We start from the raw sequence: 19,502 nt of genomic DNA, 5'->3' as shown, positions 1-19,502 counted from the left end.
GAGGTGCACCTTGAAATCATAATATTCCACAAATATGTGCATATCTATCTAAATATTTACCGTCGTTTTTATCGGGTTGCGTACTCTAGTTAGTATAATAATGCTTGAAAAAAATGTTTGTTGATATTCAGTATTAATAAGGCTACTGAAAATGACAACCATTGTTTCTAATAAGGTAAACAGTTACTTGATTTTTAGTTAAATCTTGATTATGTTCTATCGTTAGATGGTAAGTTCAAGTACAATTTATTATTCGTTATTGGTTTGTCTAATTGTTTTGACATTATTAGAAATGGTGGGGACTTCATATTGCAGATGAAATTCTAAACGACCTACTTTCATTTTAATATTAGAATTCTATCGCCTCATATATTTTAGTACCTCTGCCAGTGAAGTTGGGAGGAGGTTATATTTTCGTCATTGTTTGTCCGGTTGTCTGTTTATTTGTTTATGAAGAACTTCCTGGCCAAAATTTTACTCATAGACTAGTGAAACTTTCGGGGATTAACTGTTATTTTGAGACGTGGAAGTGATTCAATTTTGAAAGTCTTAGGTCAAAGGTCAAGGTCAAGGTCGACCGAATTATCCTTAACCCCAAGTTCGTACATGGTTGTCACACAGCACACAGACTACAAATACGCCTACGGTCTAAATTGATTCTGGGAAAGGCAAGCTGGTTTCGAGGAATAAGTTACCGTGGTGGAGGTCTGCATTCTCAGAGTGATTTTCTGGTATATGGAAATCATACTGAGTAGTAATTTATTACTAAGGACACAGAAAAACAGTAAAATTATTCAGCTTCCTTTGGAGGAGCAAAGGAAGACGGAGTAATAGGATAACTTGGACCTCTTCTTACTTTGTGGCGTAGATGTTTGACCGCAGTTCTCTGAACATTCTGCCTGAAGCTAATGCTAAACTTTACTTACCCTTTCCGGAGCAACTTATAAAGGTAACAATAAGTTGTAGTTTATATGGGTCGGCAGGTAACACTAACAAACAACAACAACAACAACAATAACAACAAATGCAACCGTTTCTAGTCCACTGCTGGATAAAGGCCTGAAACAAGATAATTCATGTTTGGGGTTTTTCCAGTTTTCATAGCCTTGCTGGTCAATGTGGATTCGTGATGGCGGGAGATTTTCGTCTGATCGTTCACAGCAAACCAACCTAGTATGGTTGGCTCTGGCAAGTACAGATTTGCTGATCATGGCTTATCTCTATAGCATACATCATCATCTCCTCCTACGCCTACTGACGCAAAGGTCCTCGGTTAGATATCGCCAATATAGCATACATACCCACACCAAATAATAATAGCATATATATATATATATATATATATATATATATATATATATATATATATATATATATACACTGTAAACATATATGTTTAATATGCATATATGTTATTGTGTGCGTGTCTGTATGTATTATGTACATATATTCCTTATTAGATCTTTAGATCTTGAGTATTAAGGCAACCATTGTCACCGCTACTACTAGCTTCTCCAAGCCACCACGATTTGGGCAACCCCGGTCCATCTATATTTTCCAACGAGGCCTATTCATATTTCCAGCATAAATCTAAAGCGGGGTTTACACGCTCAAACGGTCCGTCGAGCCTGGACGTCGAACCTGCTTGTCAAACGGTTCGAAGAAGTGGAGTCAGTCACAAATGCATAAGGTTTGTGGACGATGAAGCCCCGCCCACAAAAGTCAGGCTAGAACAGACTTTCTTCGAACCGTTCGACGAACGTGTTCGACAACCAAATACCCCGTTCACACGTTCAAACATCACTTCAAACACTTGTCTGTCGAACCACGTTCGACGAACCGTTCGACAGTTTAAACTCGCCTTAAGACCCAAAGTGGCTTCCCAAGAAAAGTCTAGTGGGGAAACAACAGTTGAATTTTAGTTGTTTGTCTTTCTCACGGCGGAAAAACTTCAATTTTCTCCTCCTGCAGCTCGGAAGAACTTCGTAAGTCAACGTGGCGAACCTCTTTGGAACTTGGATGAAGACGGAAAAAAAATTTAATGTGCGGAGACTAAAACTTTGAATGAGAAAGACCAACTTCTTTTAAGTTATGAGAGAGAGAGAGAGAGAGAGAGAGAGAGAGAGAGAGAGAGAGAGACGGGGTAAAACGAGCTAGCCATTTCTAACTTAAGGATTTGCATACTATTGCGAAAAACTGAGGTACGTGTTTGCCTAACGTGAAAATGTAACATTCTGCGATGTAAGAAGAAACTTTGAATCCCATGCCTTAGTGAATGTCTTGCCTTAACAACCTCCTTCACATTTAAAGACATCAAAAAATAATTAATTACTTTCTTAGTGTTTATTAGTTTTTACCAATTGGTTTTTCGGTCAGGAATTCTGCGTCGTAGACACACACACACACACACACACAAACACACACACACATATATATATATATATATATATATATATATATATATATATATATATATATATATATATATGTATGTATACATATATATATATATATATATATATATATATATATATATATATATATATATATATATATATATATATACATATATATATATATAAATATATTCCATAGAATGTACTATTTCTCTCCCTCTCTCTCTCTCTCTCTCTCTCTCTCTCTCTCTCTCTCTCTCTCTCTGTCCTCACGTAATTGTTGTGGTAGCACACGCTCAGTTGTCATTCTTTTAATAGGCCTGTTTGGCTCACGAACCAGATGAGTATTTTCCCTAAAATTCAGTTCACCTAATCGTTGAGATAAGTAACTGCAGGCCAACTTGTGCTGTTCCCTCAATAATTATTTACCAACAAAATTGAATGGAATGACAATATAATAATCCTCCCTTCTGGGTGAAACCATGTTTTATAAATATGCATATAATCTCTCTCTCTCTCTCTCTCTCTCTCTCTCTCTCTCTCTCTCTCTCTCTCTCTCTCTCTCTCTCACTCTCTGAAACTAGACCCGACCGCAGAAACTTATTTATGCTGATAAAAATAATCGCCAGAATTTCTTCATCGTTTAGGTTATAATGCCTTCGTTATTATCTTCCTAATTAAGGCTTTTAGAAAATTCAAGTTATTCATTATAACTTGTTTCGTGATTAACGATCTCGTGAACTTCTTTCCGAACTCCTGTCTTAAATTTGCTAAATTTTTTGCACCTTCTTAAATTCAAATTCTTCTCCCTAAAAGTGTATTTTATGCTTGTGTCGTGCTTTGGGTGAATAGAGGATGGGGAGGTCTTGATCTTAGGGCGGAGAGAAGGCGGGGAGTGGGTATAGCGTCTGCTTTTCAATCAATTTAGTCTTTCATTCTACTCCTTGACCTATTCTGGTGGAGATACCTTAACGCCGTGAAAGGGTTTGCGTATCGCCATGATCAACAAAGCTGTACTAGTCAGGACCACCCATGATAGATTGCCTTGCTTTGATTGATCCGACTAATATCTCTTACCATCACCAATCCACACTGGCCAACGTGGCGATGAAAACTAGCCAAACCCCGTGGTCTTTCATTGTCTTAGGGTAGGGTTCTCTTGCTTGAGGGCACACTCGGGCACAATATCCTATGTGATTTCTTTTCCTTCTGTTTTTTAAAGATTTTATAGTTTATATATGAAATATATGTTCTTAAAATATTTTATTCTAATTGTTAATTACTTTTCTTGTAGTTTCCTTATTTCCTTTCTATACTGGGCTATTTTCCCTCTTGAGCCCTCGGGCTTATAGCATTCTTATTTTCCAACTAGGGTTGTAGATTAGCAAGTAATAATAATAATGATGATAATGAATAAGGACATGTCTGATACCTTGTTCTGCAGCGGACTAGAAACGGTTTCATTTGTCGTTGCTGTTTATCCCCTGAACGTTTACTCTTTGTTTCGCTAATTTATCATTCTTTTCTGGTTATCACTTATCATTGAGTTCTTTCTTATGATAAGTAGAAGTTTAAGTTGTAAAGTCGGATCACGATAAAATACACGTTTGTCACGATAGCCACCAATTAGGAACTTCAAATGGCTTTGCTGTTAAGCTTGTTGACGTAAGTCTCGCTTCATAATTTATATGTTATATGTATGTTTCATTTTATTTGTCTTACTATGTATACGCATTTACTTATTTTAATTTATTTTCCTACTTTGTTTGTTCGTTCTCCGTTTCTTTCCTGCAACGAGGCTCTATCCCATTTGGACCCTTGTGATTGTAGCTTCTGTTTTCCATGTAGCATTGAAACTTGGATAATAATAATAATAATAATAATAATAATAATAATAATAATAATAATAATAATAATAATAATAATAATAATAATGTAAGATTATTGCCATAAAAAAAACTTATCACATTCTTTTCGTAATGACCCTGTTCAGTGCGATGTTGCTAAAACATTAGTAATTTCTGATGTTCGATATATTATTTAGAATAACGACAATTGTTGCTCACTCTTTGATATTATTGCTATATATAATGTTGCTTGGTGCAGTGACGATGACCTCTTCTTGCTTGATTAATAGCTGTTAATGAGGCATTGATCACTGCTTTTTTATTTTGCTTGACATCAAATTGATTGTAAGTGAACCGGTACCGATTCGTCAAAGTCAATTATTTTTTACTAAAAAAATTAAACAGTACCAAAGTAGGAAATGTAGAGAAGAAGAAGAAGAAGAGAGAGAGAGAGAGAGAGAGAGAGAGAGAGAGAGAGAGAGAGAGAGAGAGAGAGAGAGAGAGAGAGAGAGAGTGGCAAATCTATAGTTTCCAGACCCTAGGAGGATGCACGAGCTTTATCTCACTATTCAAAATTATCTAAGTGAATCCTTCAGGGATACGGAAAGGTAATGCGTGGAGGGGCAAGCTCTGTTGAATATCCTTTTTAATTATATTAAAAGACGTAGAGAGAGGGAGACTACAGATTTAGGAAAAGAAAAATGAAAAATAATTCCAATTTTAAAGTACATATCGTTTCATATATTTATGATTTTTATATACAGATGGAAATGTCCTCTTTTCTACGTATTTAAATCGAGGGATCTTTTGAAAAGTATGAGAACTGGATGCTTCTTAGCTATTTATGGGAATTCATTGAAAGCTACATTTTAGTAGACCTAAATTAATTTTCTTAAAAGGTAGATGGTATTAGCAGACTGTCCAGTACTTTGACATAAAAATGAAAGTACGTATTTTTTTTTTCTTTTTTTATGATGGGTCTCTCGTAAGGTAACAAAAATTCCACTTATGTTTGTATCTTCTCATTTTTGTGCAAAGTACTAAGCAATACCATTTTTGTAATTCTTTATTTCATAAAAGTTTTTCAGGATGAAAAGCAGTGTTAGATACAATCGTGTAAAAGCTTCTACACTAAAAAAAAAAAAGTTATATAGTTTTTTGTTTAATCATTTTTATCGCTTTCAAAATGACATCACCGACCCGTTCTCTTTGATTGTCTAACTTTTGAATTTGGTATCATAAATAGAAATTCAGACTTGGGCTCGAGTACCTCTCAAACTCGTTAGTTTCTTTGGTCACTGCAACCTCACCATCCTTGTGAGCTAAGGATGGGAGGTTTGGGGGAGCCTATAGGTCTGTCTGCTGAGTCATCAGCAGACATTGCCTGGCCCTCCTTTGTCCTAGCTTGGGTGGAGAGGGAGCTTGGGCGCTGATCATACGTATACATGGTCAGTCTCTAGGGCATTGTCCTACTTGATAGGGCAATGTCACTGTCCATTGCCGCTGCCATTCATGAGCGGCCTTTAAACCTTTAAACTTGTTTTAACCAACACCTAAGACACCACGACAGTAGTCACGTGCCTGACTATTTTATTGAAGATATAAACAAAATGTTTTCTTTGAAGGGAATACTTTTCAGGCATTTATGTAGTGTATTTCAATTATTTCTATTATTTAATGGAAATTAAGCCATTTATGAGTATTCAGTAATTATCTAAATATCTCTATCATGACCTCAAATGTCGTTGACGTTGATGGCAGATTCATTCAGAATTACAATATTCGTATCTATGGTTCGGTTCATAGAGGTGAAGATGTCTCTATTTGCAAGTTTCCTGATTTGTGCTGAAGTTTTTATTTTATTTTTGTTTAAAGGAAAGCATAAAAACAATCATGTAAGCAATTTATTCCTTTCGGAAAGGCATTACAACATTTAAAAATCTAAAATGAACATGTCAAATACATTTCTAAGCAACAAATATTGTTAGACATTGCAATTAAACTAAAGAGACATTTTGTTTCAAGAAGTCATATCTAACATAACACGTGCTAGGAGGAAATTGACCTAGGAATGAATAAGATATTTCCATCTTACTTTAAAATTCTTGGTATTTACAAACTTATGTCTTTTTATAGCTTATATATGAAATGTCTGTTTTGATTTTGTTACTGTTTTTCTTAAATATTTTATTTTAATTGTTCATTGTTTCTCCTGTCGTTTATTTATTTCCTTATTTCCTTTCCTCACTGAGCTATGTTTTTCTGTTGGAGCCCTTGGGCTTATATCATCTTGCTTTTCCAACTAGGGTTGTAACTCAGCTAATAATAATAATAATAATAATAATGATAATAATGATAATAATAATAATAATAATAATAATAATTTGGTTACTTCTTTATCGAGTATTTATGGTTATTCCATTTTTCTTTTCATAATTACTCGCCTGGCCAACAGATGTCACCTTAGGACTATCAAAAGTAACACTACCCTCCTGTAAACTCCTCGAGTTTCATCAGCCAATCAAGGAACACGTTTCTCCTTTTGCTTGAAGAGAAAGACTAGGACGTCTGTAATTGGTCAAAAGCTCTTAAAGACCTCTCATCGTGTAGGGGAACAGAAGACCGGTTATTTGACTCTCTAAATTGCTTTGACGTTCGTGGATATTTAAGGTAAGGTAAATTATATCACTGATGGTGTAATATTAGTGATACTCTTAAGTTGATGGGAATTCTATATAAATTTTAGGTTAAGATACCTTAATTTTCGGTGTACATTTGATAAACAGGGTAGTGTTGAGTCGTATTGTGCGTGCTAGTGATACTTATCCTTTTCTGGAATTAAGTTATTGACCTTTTCATGTTTAAAGCTGCGTGTTATATAAATGCACCCCTTAATTGGCAGAAAATTAGAAAATGGTGTCTGATATTTTATTTGGCTAATTTGACTAACTTGAGGTAGAACGTTATTTCGTTTAGTTTTTTTCCTATCTGATTTTAAACGATTGTTAGGGGAAAGGAATATTAGTAAGCTTCTCTTTCATAATTATGGTAAATTCTTAATTTGGGCCCCATAAGCTCATGGATTAAGTTTGAACCGAGTCTATGTATTTAGAACTGGTCAGAAAACCTGAAACAATTTTAGTAGTTGCTTTTAGTTTTCCTTAAAGAAACAAAACAAAAACCTGACCCACAATTCCGCATTTGGAGGCATCATTTTCATCAAGGATATTTTAAAAAGTTAATCATAATACATTACTTAAAAAGTCTCGATACTGTATTGACGGAAGCAATTAAATTTTACCCGCAATATCATTTTAGAAATATCTGTGAAAGCAAGCAGTCCAGACTATCCTTAACTTTAATAAATTTAGCTGATTTTACCCCTTCCATAATGTCTCGGAAGTTTTCAAAAGGATTTGGAACCCAAACTAGCGGTTTATATAACTCAATACGTTGTCGGATATTTAATGTACCAATATAAGTGCATGCAAGTATGTTTAAAGGTATTAACATCTGTTCTTATCTATGAATAGGCAGTTCAGATGAAGACTTGAGGTTTAGTAGTTCATATTCTGATTTATTTATCGAACGGTACGTTAAAGGTATAATTAGCCTAGTTACGAAGTAGCTTCCCGGTTTCGGTAATATTTCAATAGTTCCACCCAGTGATTACCCGTGGCCAGTACTAAGGAGTTTGAATTTTTTTTCTTTTTTTTTTTTTCTTTTTTTATTTTTTCTTTTTTCTTTTTTTTTTTGTCTGAGCAAAAAAGTAATACAAAGCCCCTATGTACTGGCAAGTGGTAATGGCTGGGTAGGACTCTATCGAAATATTACCCAGGTTTACTCGCAGCATAGATATTCAGGCTAGAATGTGCAAGTATAACTTGATATGTAATACGGTCTTAAGTTATCGTTAACTTTTAGGGCTAAATTAACATTTGATATTGTACAGCATAAGTGATCACATAAGAACCTTGTTAATGGATATTTCTGCCTTCGATTAAGCCTAAAATTTGAGATAGGACGGGGCAAGGTAGATCTACACTATAAAAATTCCAATAGACAATTTAGTGAAGCTTCTAAATATGTTGGGGTGCGGTCGATTCGTGATTTTTATTTTACGTTGGTTTCCAGGGACACTTATGAAAGTAGCTAATACTAATCTTTGTCAAAGTTTGTGGAACATCTGCGAAAATATTAATTCACATCTAATGTATCGTGCGAAAGAACCTAAACACTTTACGCTAATCAACTTTTACCGGTAGCAATGAAATTTCACATGGGGTTATTAACATTATTTGAAGTGAGCAAAGGAATTAGGTTAAACAGAAAGAATATCCACAAATCATCAGGTTCATGTTAGCGCTGCACTAAATTTACCAGACATTAATGAGCGACTTAGTGTGCAAATATGTAGTTTGCTTGTTTAAAGGACTTTTAAGAATGTTCGTATCCCGGATGAATAAAGTAAGCATTAAAATTACCGAAATTTGCAGCATATCTTTCGTAACTGCTTCTGCGTTTCTAGTTTTCTAGAAAGGAAGTTAGGTGATGTGGTATAATTGCAAATTTCAGTTTGAGTAAATTGAAGTATATTTTGAGGAATGTAAATATTAAATAAGGCAGCATAATTTTGATATGCTTGAAATTGCTAAAGCCAAAAGTGTATTACTTAAGATAGTTGAAACTTAATCAAGAGGTTAACTTGTGCTATTAAGCAGTTTATGCTTTCTAATGAAGATTGAGTACCTATTAATTTTCGTTAATATTCATGCGTCTTGGAAGCAGACCACTAATTTTGAAGACACAGTATCTTTAGTCCAAGATAAGATTTAGTTTTTTGAATATACTATTTATTTTGATAGCTCGCCTCGCATAAGGGATGATGAAATTTTAGCGCGTATTTTAAAAATTTTCGCAGAGCAATTTTTTTCAATATTTAGATTTTGGAGACATTTAATCCTAATATGTAGTGAGTTTGAACAACAACCTTCGTAGCTCGGCTCTTAAATTCTACCAAAAGGTTGTATAAAAGGTCCAGGAAAAGCTATGAAGTCTTGTTAAAAAAAAAGCTGTGATCATGGGTAAAAATATAAAGTGGACCTTACTCCTTGAAGTTATTCACAAGATAAAATACTTGCTCAAGTAATCATCGAGGTACTTTAATATGAAAATTAGAAATTTTGGTGTTGGGAGTTAAATAATAAGTTAATTTCCCGAGCGTTCGAACGGAGTATCTTTTTTTTTTCCTAATGCTCTAGTCAGTTAAACATTAGGCTTGACTATTCTTTGAAACTTTACTTGAATTTTGTTTAAACCATTTAATTAAACATGGTATTAATGGCCAAGTATCAATTGATATTAGCCAATAAATTCACGAATAAGCTTAATATGACAGGTGTTATTTGGAATAACATAATTTAATTTCTCGGTAAGTTTTTCCCATTTTTTCTTACCGCCTGATTATTTGCAAATCTACATATTCGAAGTAAGGAGTTCTAAGGTAGATTGCCTGGGCAGAGTTCTAAGGTAGATTGCCTGGGCAGAGTTCTAAGGTAGATTGCCTGGGCAGAGTTCTAAGGTAGATTGCCTGGGCAGAGTTCTAAGGTAGATTGCCTGGGCAGAGTTCTAAGGTAGATTGCCTGGGCAGGGTTCTAAGGTAGATTGCCTGGGCAGGGTTCTAAGGTAGATTGCCTGGGCAGGGTTCTAAGGTAGATTGCCTGGGCAGGGTTCTAAGGTAGATTGCCTGGGCAGGGTTCTAAGGTAGATTGCCTGGGCAGAGTTCTAAGGTAGATTGCCTGGGCAGGGTTCTAAGGTAGATTGCCTGGGCAGAGTTCTAAGGTAGATTGCCTGGGCAGGGTTCTAAGGTAGATTGCCTGGGCAGGGTTCTAAGGTAGATTGCCTGGGCAGGGTTCTAAGGTAGATTGCCTGGGCAGGGTTCTAAGGTAGATTGCCTGGGCAGGGTTCTAAGGTAGATTGCCTGGGCAGGGTTCTAAGGTAGATTGCCTGGGCAGGGTTCTAAGGTAGATTGCCTGGGCAGGGCTCTAAGGTAGATTGCCTGGGCAGGGCTCTAAGGTAGATTGCCTGGGCAGGGCTCTAAGGTAGATTGCCTGGGCAGGGCTCTAAGGTAGATTGCCTTTAAATAATTGCAGTAACGAAATTGTTAAACTAGGTTCCTAATGGTTATGTATGGTTAGAAACCGCGTAACTAGGCGACTGAACGTGACCCATAGAATAGGTAACGAATGCAGGCCTAGAATTATCGCGAACTTCGGGTTTTAAAAAGTCGTAGCTTGACTACATGAAATAATTAAATTTAGGACAACATTGAAAATATTTCATTGTTGCTGTGAACCCTGTATTGTCAAATTCTTTCAATGTAAGATTACTAAAGTTATTACTTTTAATTGCTTATAACTTTTTTTTTTATTCAAAAGTAATACCCTTCCTCATTAATCGTAAATGCTCTATTAGTTTCCTTTATTGACCTAAATTTTCATAAAGTAACTTTTCATTAGCCTTAAAATTTGACGAACAGTTTTCTTATTATACTAGGAAAGGTATCGGCAATATCACAGGCAACCCAGATTCAACGCCAGACCATAAGACCAGCATTTCTTTAGATTCGTTAATCATATATATTGTAGGTACTTCTGAAAGGTTGCCATTGTTAGTTATCTTGGAATTTATTCGAAAGGCACTCCCATTAGCAGTTCCAGTTATCACTAGTAAAAGGAAGGCTGGTGAACGGTTTTTAATTCAATGTTCTTCAGATTTCTATTTTATGATTTCTCTACTTAGCTCTTTCCATTTGCATATTTTACTTATTAAAGGTAAAAGGTAAAGATCTCTGGCTTCTGTTAGTTTCATTGAAATTGTCGCTCGCCAGAACGTCAGCCGGGCAAGCCCAACCACAGAGGTGGCATACTCTCTAAACTTACGGTCCCAGGGTGCGATCGAGCTGCTGTCATGCGAAAGGTAGGCGTAACAAAAAAATTACCACTGAACTAGCCACGAGGCTAGTAGGAAGCTACTTGCAAAATTTTAATTATAGGATCGCTTCAGATATAGTAGTTTAATTTTCGTTAAAACATTGGTCATTTCTAACTTCTGCTTTCATATTAGTTCTGTTTGGAAGTCTCACTAAAAGTCCTATCAATCCAAAATAAGGTTTAGGTGGAGTAAAGCCATGGATCTCCTTGCTACTGTTATGTTCCAACCTACCCCTATGCTACTTAACGGGTGCGTCACTAAGGCGCCAAATCTGTATGCGAGTGTATTCAGGCATGGAATATCTGAACACAGCATCTATTTGTAAAGCACATAAAGTGATATACCGTAATTGTTTACAGCATTGATATAGATTTTCTCTGTAGCTGATAGATTCTTTAGAAAGTTATAAAAAAATTCCTTGGTACTGCTCCTTCTGCAGAAAATACTGGCTTACGTTGAAGAAAATTTCTCTGGCTTGACTGTAGATAAGAGAAAGTTGGCAGAGCTGTCAGTGTCTGTCAACAGTGATCAGTACAGTTTATAATGCTGGCGGTCGGGTACAAGCAAAGGAAAAAAAGTTGTCGGCCACTTCACCGAGCCTTGTGGCTTGTTAGATCTTATATTTCAAACTGGCTTGGTCTCCTATCAAAATTATACATTCATTCATTACACATGACTCGTACATACAACAACGTCGAACCCGATCTCCACGGGTAATCGGAACACAAACTGTAAAATATGTATGCTTTTACTTTGATGGCTGCTTTTCCGGTCCCATACAGCAGGGGAACCCCACTCTCTACAGGACCTCCACCGTCGTTTTACCTTGTTCGTTCAGAGTATTTAACATTTCATATCGTGTATTGTTCATTTACTGTTAAATAGTCACTGTCAAGACTCAGGAAATATGTGTCTTCAGTTTCCTCTTGAAAGCCTTAATGTCTTCAATCATTCAAACGTTTCGTGGGAGCTTATTATATAGTCTCGGGGCCGCATATTTAAAGGCTCTGGAGCTTAGTGTACATAAATCTAGGTTCCAACAGTCTGAAACAATCTAACTATTCTCGTGTCGAAATGATTTGTTGGCTGCACAATATGTAGCAATTCTTAGGTATTTTGGACGCCCGGTTCTGATAACTTGGTGGGTTATTGTACATATTTTAAATTAAATTCTCGCTTTAATCGGCAGCCAGTGTAAATCGGGGTAATCCTTTCTCTAGGTGGGACACCTTTCATGTCTTGCCCCTCTGTTATGTTTCGTAATTTCTTAGTTGAACTTTTGGTAAATTATTGTATAGTTGCAGTAGTCAATCCTGGTAATAAGTTTATCACAAGTTTCTTTACAGAATTTTCGTCCAGGTACTTTTTTATAAACGCAATATTTCGTATATGATAATCAGCACTTTTTATTACATTTATTTTGGGCATTTAGAGACAGGTTACAGTCAAGATATACACCTAGATATCGGCAGAGTCATTATTTATGTTCATTTGAATATCGCCCAAGTTTCTCACGCTTTTGCCCACCACCATGAATTCAGTTTTTTCTCATTAAATTTTAGTTGATTCAATGCCACTTTAGTTTTTTGTTGTAAAAGTGGCTCTTGCAATATGTTTACTTATCCTTCAATATGCTAGATTATTTTGTGTAGTAGCATTTTTTCTATCTGTAAGGTCTTTGACCTAAATCATAAAATGAGACACGGATTTTGGTTGGTCGGATTAAATAATTTAATAAATACTACTATAGTGATAGCTGTAATGAAAGTGCCAGCCAATACGAGCCTCCAGTTTTGTTGAGCGTTTCTGAAAGAATAAATTTATGCTCTGAACAAAACTTTATTTACGGAATATTTTCTTAATATTTATTATGAAGAAAGTGGTGTTCCTGAAAGATTAAATTTATGCTCTGAACAAAATTTCATTTACGGAATATTTTCTTTATTCATTATGGAAGTGGGGTATTATGTTCATTAGTGCTTTGCTTGTTGTAATAAACCTCAATTTCGAAATTTTGTGATGAGTTTTTTATTTTTTTTTAGTAACAAACATTCAGAAAATTTGAATAAAAATTATTAAATGTTTGTATTAGGAAAGTGGTTTTGAGGTGACTTACGTTTTCTTTTTTTGCAGGTTATTCAGAATTCTGCAAGACAACAGCTGCTCCAAACTGATGAAATCTGCATAGCTACACCTGAAGTACCAAGAACATATGAAGACACTGCAATTCGTGCAACGTTTGAAGGAAGTAAAATTGTAAAATCCTACTATAGAAGTCAGTGAAATTGTTGTAACCAGTTATTTTTTTCAATCAAAGCTTTAATTTGTTCCAACTGGTTGATAGTGATAGCCATTTTCATTTACCAGTATAGGATAATGAAGCACTGGAATTCTGAAACGTGTATTCCTTAGAAAATAAAAAAATAAGAAAATTGAGATATATTGTTTTCATTAACACATTCATATTGTATTTACTAAGGAAATTTCCACTAATGGTGATAACTAATATTTAATGATCTAAAGAACATGGAATAATTTCAAGTTGGCATAATTTCAGAAGTGAAATCTATAAAATTTACCTGTTTATTTTAATAATTTATCAAATTCGCTTAGTTTATTACAAATGAGTTTTATGGTCTTAGAATATTACTAAAATTCTAAAATAAACACTGAGTTTATAACTTTATCTATTAAGGTAACAATGTTGAAACCAGTAAAATTTTTAACGTTAATGCAGTATTAAAGCAAAGTTATCTTAAAGATAAATACCCTGTCTGGTAACAGCGATTTCAGCTAAATCATAGTAGAAAATTAAATAATTTGGCTACTATAGATTGAAGACAATTTAAATGTCAACGGGAATACTGACATTGTTTATATGTTGAAGTAAGGTAGATTTTTAACCAAATAGTTTTGTTCAATAACTGGTATTTTGCATTTAGGAAAGTATTTTTCATAACTAACGGTAGCGGTAACCAATTTATAAAAAAAAAAATTCCATAGGCTTAGATTTTAAAAACGGTTGTAGTTTACCATTCAAGACTTATTCAATAGCTTCCAAAATTTTCATTTTAGTTTATGGGGAAAACACTATTTTTGGACCTAACATAATTCGAAGCCTTTAACGTATTCTCCAAACATGGTATTGCCCCCTTTAAAGATAGGAGCAATGCTGTCATTGTGTAATTTTTTAGTGATTTTGGTACTACCAAAGATTAGTTATCATGAGATTGGTAATTAGCAGGTGATGATTCTAGACAATTGGCAGTTGGTGGTAGTTCACTTATTATAAATTTGTATTTATGATTTGGTCTAGATAAAATTTATCGGTGATGTAGAAAAATCCCTTATTTTTGCATTAATGGGAAAATTCATATTCCAGTAATTTAGGGTATTTTAGTAATCAGATGAGCGTGGTTTTTAATTTTTAAATTCACTAAGTATTAAGGATTATTAAATAGCATACTGATTATAACTTTAATCCTGGGTGATTTTATTTTTTTTATCTCTGCCACCGAATTCTAGGACATCGGTGAATATTTCTATAATGGCTAGCTAAGCGGTTTTAAAGACAATATTTGACTGAGAGGATGTACTTGAAAATTTAGCAAGAACTTGACGCTGGTCTTTACATGTAGCCTGACCAAAGAACTGTTCGTCAGATATTTGTGAAAACTTCAATACTGAAATAACTGAAAACATAGCTGAGCCTATAGTTAATCATGGAGCACTTTTAAAGTAATTATCTAATGAAATTAAACATTTGAAGTACTTATAGGGTAATCAATTTAAGGGATTAAAGCAGTCTTGACAGTGATTAATAGTAATATCCTGCTGAAGTATAATTTCATTCCTTGATTATCATTTAGGACATTAGCTAAAAGATTCCAAGCCTATTTAAGAAATTTGATGTACGCTACTATTACGCCAACGTAAAAAAAAAAGAATTTAGTTGTTAGGAATTGCCACAAGCCTTGGTGTGCATTTAGACCGAATGGCTAAAACGCGATTATAAGAGCCGAGTTAGTGCCATTTCTAAGGGTTTTGTTGTTATTGATATATTATGGGTTAGTATCCAGGGGGCAGATTATTCCATCTGGTATCTTCAACAGCTCAAAATAATAAAGATCTAGGAATTTTTCACTTATGTAAACGTTAGACATGGTAAGCAACTAGGGCCAGATGGCAAACCATTGAACCCCAGTTATTGAAAACAGATTATTATTAATATACAAATATTCTCCGTAGGTTTGGATCAGACAGTACAGCAGAGGTTCCTTTGGCTTGCAGCTGCATTTTTTTTTTCTACAATTGAATGGCCTCCTGACCGCAACTCTGGTCTATATGGCTCAAATGAATAAATAAAAACTACATTGAAGTGCCTACTTCCTGTGGAGAAAGACATGAGAGAACAATGTGCAAAAGGCACGGGTTTGTGGAAAGACCAGACACTGGATGAGTGTGTACTAGAGAAATAAGACTAACTTAGAGCAGACATGCGCCAAACAGGAGTTAACAGATGGTGTTAAATGAGATGTAGAAAGGTCAATTGGAGATATTTTAAATTGCAGATAAGAGGATTATAAAACGCGTGAATGCAGAAAAAAAAACCCTAAATAGAATGAAATATAACACCGCAAGGAAGTTAATCTGGGGAAGAAAAGATGCCTTTGAAGACTCAACAGAATCTAAGGGTCCGAGAAAGAGAGAATAGTACCTGCTCGAGGAGAGTGCCACAAGGGTAAGATGAGCGAGAATGGGAGGCCCAATAAGATAGAAAATAACACAGGCCCAAGAAAGAGAAGGTAAAGTATGCTGGAGGAGAGAGAATGCATGGTCAAGAAGATAAAAAATGCTCAAAAGGAGAAAATAACATGCTAAAGAAGAGTGAGTAACACATGCTTAAGCAGAGTGAATAACACATGCTTAAGCAGAGTGAATAACAAATGTTATTGATGAAAGAATACCACAGGCCTGATAAAGGATAGAATACCACAGGACTGAAAGAATAGAATACTGCAGGACTGATAAATGATTTTAAGATACCACAGTCTCGAGAAGAGAAAAGATCACAGTCCCAGATAGAGAGAGAACCCCAAAGCTAGATTAAGGAGAGAAGACCGCAGGCCCAAGTAGAGGGAGAATACCCTGTAAAATCTGCCTGATAGAGAAAGAATACCACAGGCTCGTTATGTGTTAAATTACCAATGGCTTGAGATGAGAGATTGCTACAGGCTTGAGATGAGTGAGTACTACAAACCATAGAAGACGGAGCATACTAAAGGCCCTGAAAGAGAGAGTGTGGAACAGGCCCTAGGAAGAAGGAGCATACTACAGGCCCTAAAAGAGGGAACACTACAGGCCCGGGAAGGAGGAAGATACATGTATGAGACGAGAATATTACAGGCATGAGATGAGAGAATAAAAAAAAAGTTTAACACATACTTAAAACAAAGGTTTTAAGAGAAAACAACGCATGTCCTAAAAGAGAATATTACAGACACAAGAGGGAAAATAAAACTCATGAAGAGAGAGAGAAACACTCACTCAAGAAGAGAGAGTGAGTAACAGACCCAAGGAGAGATAAGTGCAGAAAAAGTTTACACATACAGAGGGAAAAAAGTACAACAGCTGACTGAGATGAGAGAAGTGTACAACACCTGCCCCAGACAAGATAAGCGTACATCATCTGCCTGCTACCCGCGAATAAAGCATACAACCTGCCCCGAGAATAAAGTGTAAACACCTGCCCAAGTAGAGAGAAGGCCTATAACACCTGGCCGAAAAAAGAGGGGGTTATAACTCCAGGCTGAGAAGGGAGAAGAGTACAACACCTACCAGAGTTGAGAGAGAAGGGGTATGCCTGAGAAGAAGTACAGCATATGTCAAGTAGAGAGTGTTAACACCTGCTCTGGAAAGGACGACAGCTAAAGCCCATGAAGACAGTCCAGTATGTCACAGAACATACCCGAGTGAAGTCAAAAGTAGAGAAACAACAAATGCACCAAAAGAGTAAAACTCATTCCCGCATGGAACATAACGTGTCCAAGAAGAAGGAACAAAAACCTAATATGGCTAAGTAGAGAAGATAGGACACAAAAACATGGGAATGGAGAGAAGAGGCAGTGTGCGCAACAGGCCTCAAAATTGTACATTACTGGCTTCAGTGGAGAAACAAAGTTCTCAGCATAACACTGGCTTCACGTGTATATCCTCCTGCTCTGGGAGTGGAGAGAGTACGAGATCTTACTCAAAAAGTATAGATACATAGAAAACTAGAACATGTTTTTTTCAGACCAGCACAATTTAAAATCAGTTTAAAAGAAACAAAGTAATTGTTATGATGAAGAAAATTTATTTACTGCAATATTATTTTTTACATTAATTAAAATGCTTATAATTCTGCTTGTCTCTTTATATTCCAATTACTCCGTGTGTGTAAATATTCTTCCTTCCCGTCTTAGTAACTTATTCTTAATTTCTGATTTTGCTTTTGTTCTTCAAGTCTTGTTAGCTTTCATCATCCTCATTCACCTGAAAAGTTAAAAGAAATGTTAACATATGTACTAAGAAAATTATAATGGTAAGAAATTAATTGAAAATCGAATTTGTTAAACTTGACTGAAAATCCAGTTATGTTTTGTATGAAAATGCACAAAACTGCCATTTTTTATATTATTAACACCCCAAAATAAGTTAAACAGCCTAACTTTACAACAGCTTTGTTTTATAAAATAAATAGCTTCAAGTATTAATTAGCTCATTTCCTACTAAAAATTTCAATTTTGCAGTATACAGCTAGAACATGTTTACTTTGAAGGAATACGGTTTATTTAAATTTCCACTCTTTAAATATACACTTTAAATCAAATATCCTGAATTTAATTCCTTTTCAAGCTCCATAACTAATCTATCAACAGATGTTTAGAGTTATATTTTAAAATTTACCGCATTATTTAAACAAAGTTCGCTACTCCCACCTGTATTCTAGAAAAATTCCGGATTTAGTGAATAAGTAAATCTGAACAAATACGTTCGAAATCTTATTGTGAAATTAAGACAACCTTATCCTGTTAATTTAAAAATCATTCAAGAATGCTAAATACTTGAAGCAATTGCAAAATAGAAGAGTTATTGACCTAAGCAATGAAACTTAATCATATGACACTAAAATAAATTTTGAAAATTAAACCTCTTATATCACTGAAAACTAATTTTGAAAATAAAATATTGAACCTACCCTCTTGTAAATTTGACATGAAAAGTTTGAAAGTTAAACTATTCCTTTCCTGTATCAGAATTAAAACTTACTTTGAAAATTAAACAACCTTCTTAGAGAATTGAAAAATGATTTAGACCATTTAAATAAAAGACTAAATCCAGAGGGAAAAAAAATTTAAATGACCACTAAACTTACCTCAAAGGAAATTTTGTGTGGATTTAGTCATTCTATAGTTTTTCTTCACCAATCGACGTGTAATTCGTTGAAAACAGGTTTTAATCAGATCATATATTAAGTTCATGAATTAAAAGCTCCCAAACAGACAGTGCCATGCACTGCATCCCTGGAAATAACCAAAGGTTACTAAAATAGAATGGCTTGTTCCTACATCTGTGACCGTAATAGTGTTTTTGCTACAATTTTTATATATAAAAAAAAAGTCTAAAAATACTTAGCGAATTTATACAAGGTTAACGCAGATTCCATAAATTCTATAATAGTTATACGCCAATATAAATATAAAAAAATATGTTTTGAAGGTTGCAAAATTAAGGTTATCACTTTCAAAATCATTACAAATTGAGAAAAATTATGCAATATAAAGGTAAGTTTCTTTGCCTAAAGAAATTCTTCCCAAAAGTTTGCTTCGGTGACATTTCTATGGCAGTAGTAATTTAGCATTTTAAACAGTGAGTACTAAATTTTGTTACCTTTCACTTCACAAACTTTCATTATATGTTGCATGTTGCCTGTAGACCCAAGATTCCACTATGCTCAAATGTACTGACCAAATGATATTTTAGGGTTGCCAAGGTTTATTGCAAGTTAGTCAAAATTATATTTTATACCATTAGTGATTTCGAACGCTAAGTTTAAGATTATGCGTAAGGGAATATTTGATATCTGGATTTCATAACGTTTTAGCTTTAATCTTAACTCTTTTATTGATGAATTAAAGGCTCTAACGTGAGTTAGATAGTCGTCTAAAATAAAGGCAAGTTTTAATACACAAGTTTATCCAAATACTGAGAAAGCTTGAAAGGC

At 34.8% G+C, this 19,502-nt stretch overlaps 2 long non-coding RNA genes across 3 annotated transcripts in view; one reads left to right on the top strand and one right to left on the bottom strand.

The window, feature by feature from the left end:
* Positions 1-6,794: 6,794 nt before the first annotated feature.
* The window catches only part of LOC137648861 (uncharacterized), a 92,526-nt gene continuing 79,818 nt past the window's right edge, over positions 6,795-19,502 (top strand). Inside the window, exon 1 of one of the 2 annotated variants that reach the window (XR_011045725.1) lies at positions 6,795-6,913. This is a non-coding gene — a long non-coding RNA (uncharacterized lncRNA). The remainder of the gene's footprint in view (positions 6,914-19,502) is intronic. The other variant, XR_011045726.1, reaches the window with a different exon arrangement.
* Positions 17,586-19,502, bottom strand: part of LOC137648862 (uncharacterized) — a 92,638-nt gene continuing 90,721 nt past the window's right edge. The window contains exons 9-10 of the long non-coding RNA XR_011045731.1: positions 18,654-18,801; positions 17,586-17,770 (exon numbers count right to left, since the gene is read on the bottom strand). This is a non-coding gene — a long non-coding RNA (uncharacterized lncRNA). The remainder of the gene's footprint in view (positions 17,771-18,653; positions 18,802-19,502) is intronic.

This window comes from Palaemon carinicauda, chromosome 10 (assembly GCF_036898095.1).
Source record: "Palaemon carinicauda isolate YSFRI2023 chromosome 10, ASM3689809v2, whole genome shotgun sequence".
Lineage (NCBI taxonomy): Eukaryota > Metazoa > Arthropoda > Malacostraca > Decapoda > Palaemonidae > Palaemon > Palaemon carinicauda.
This window is presented reverse-complemented; position numbering and strand designations above follow the sequence as displayed.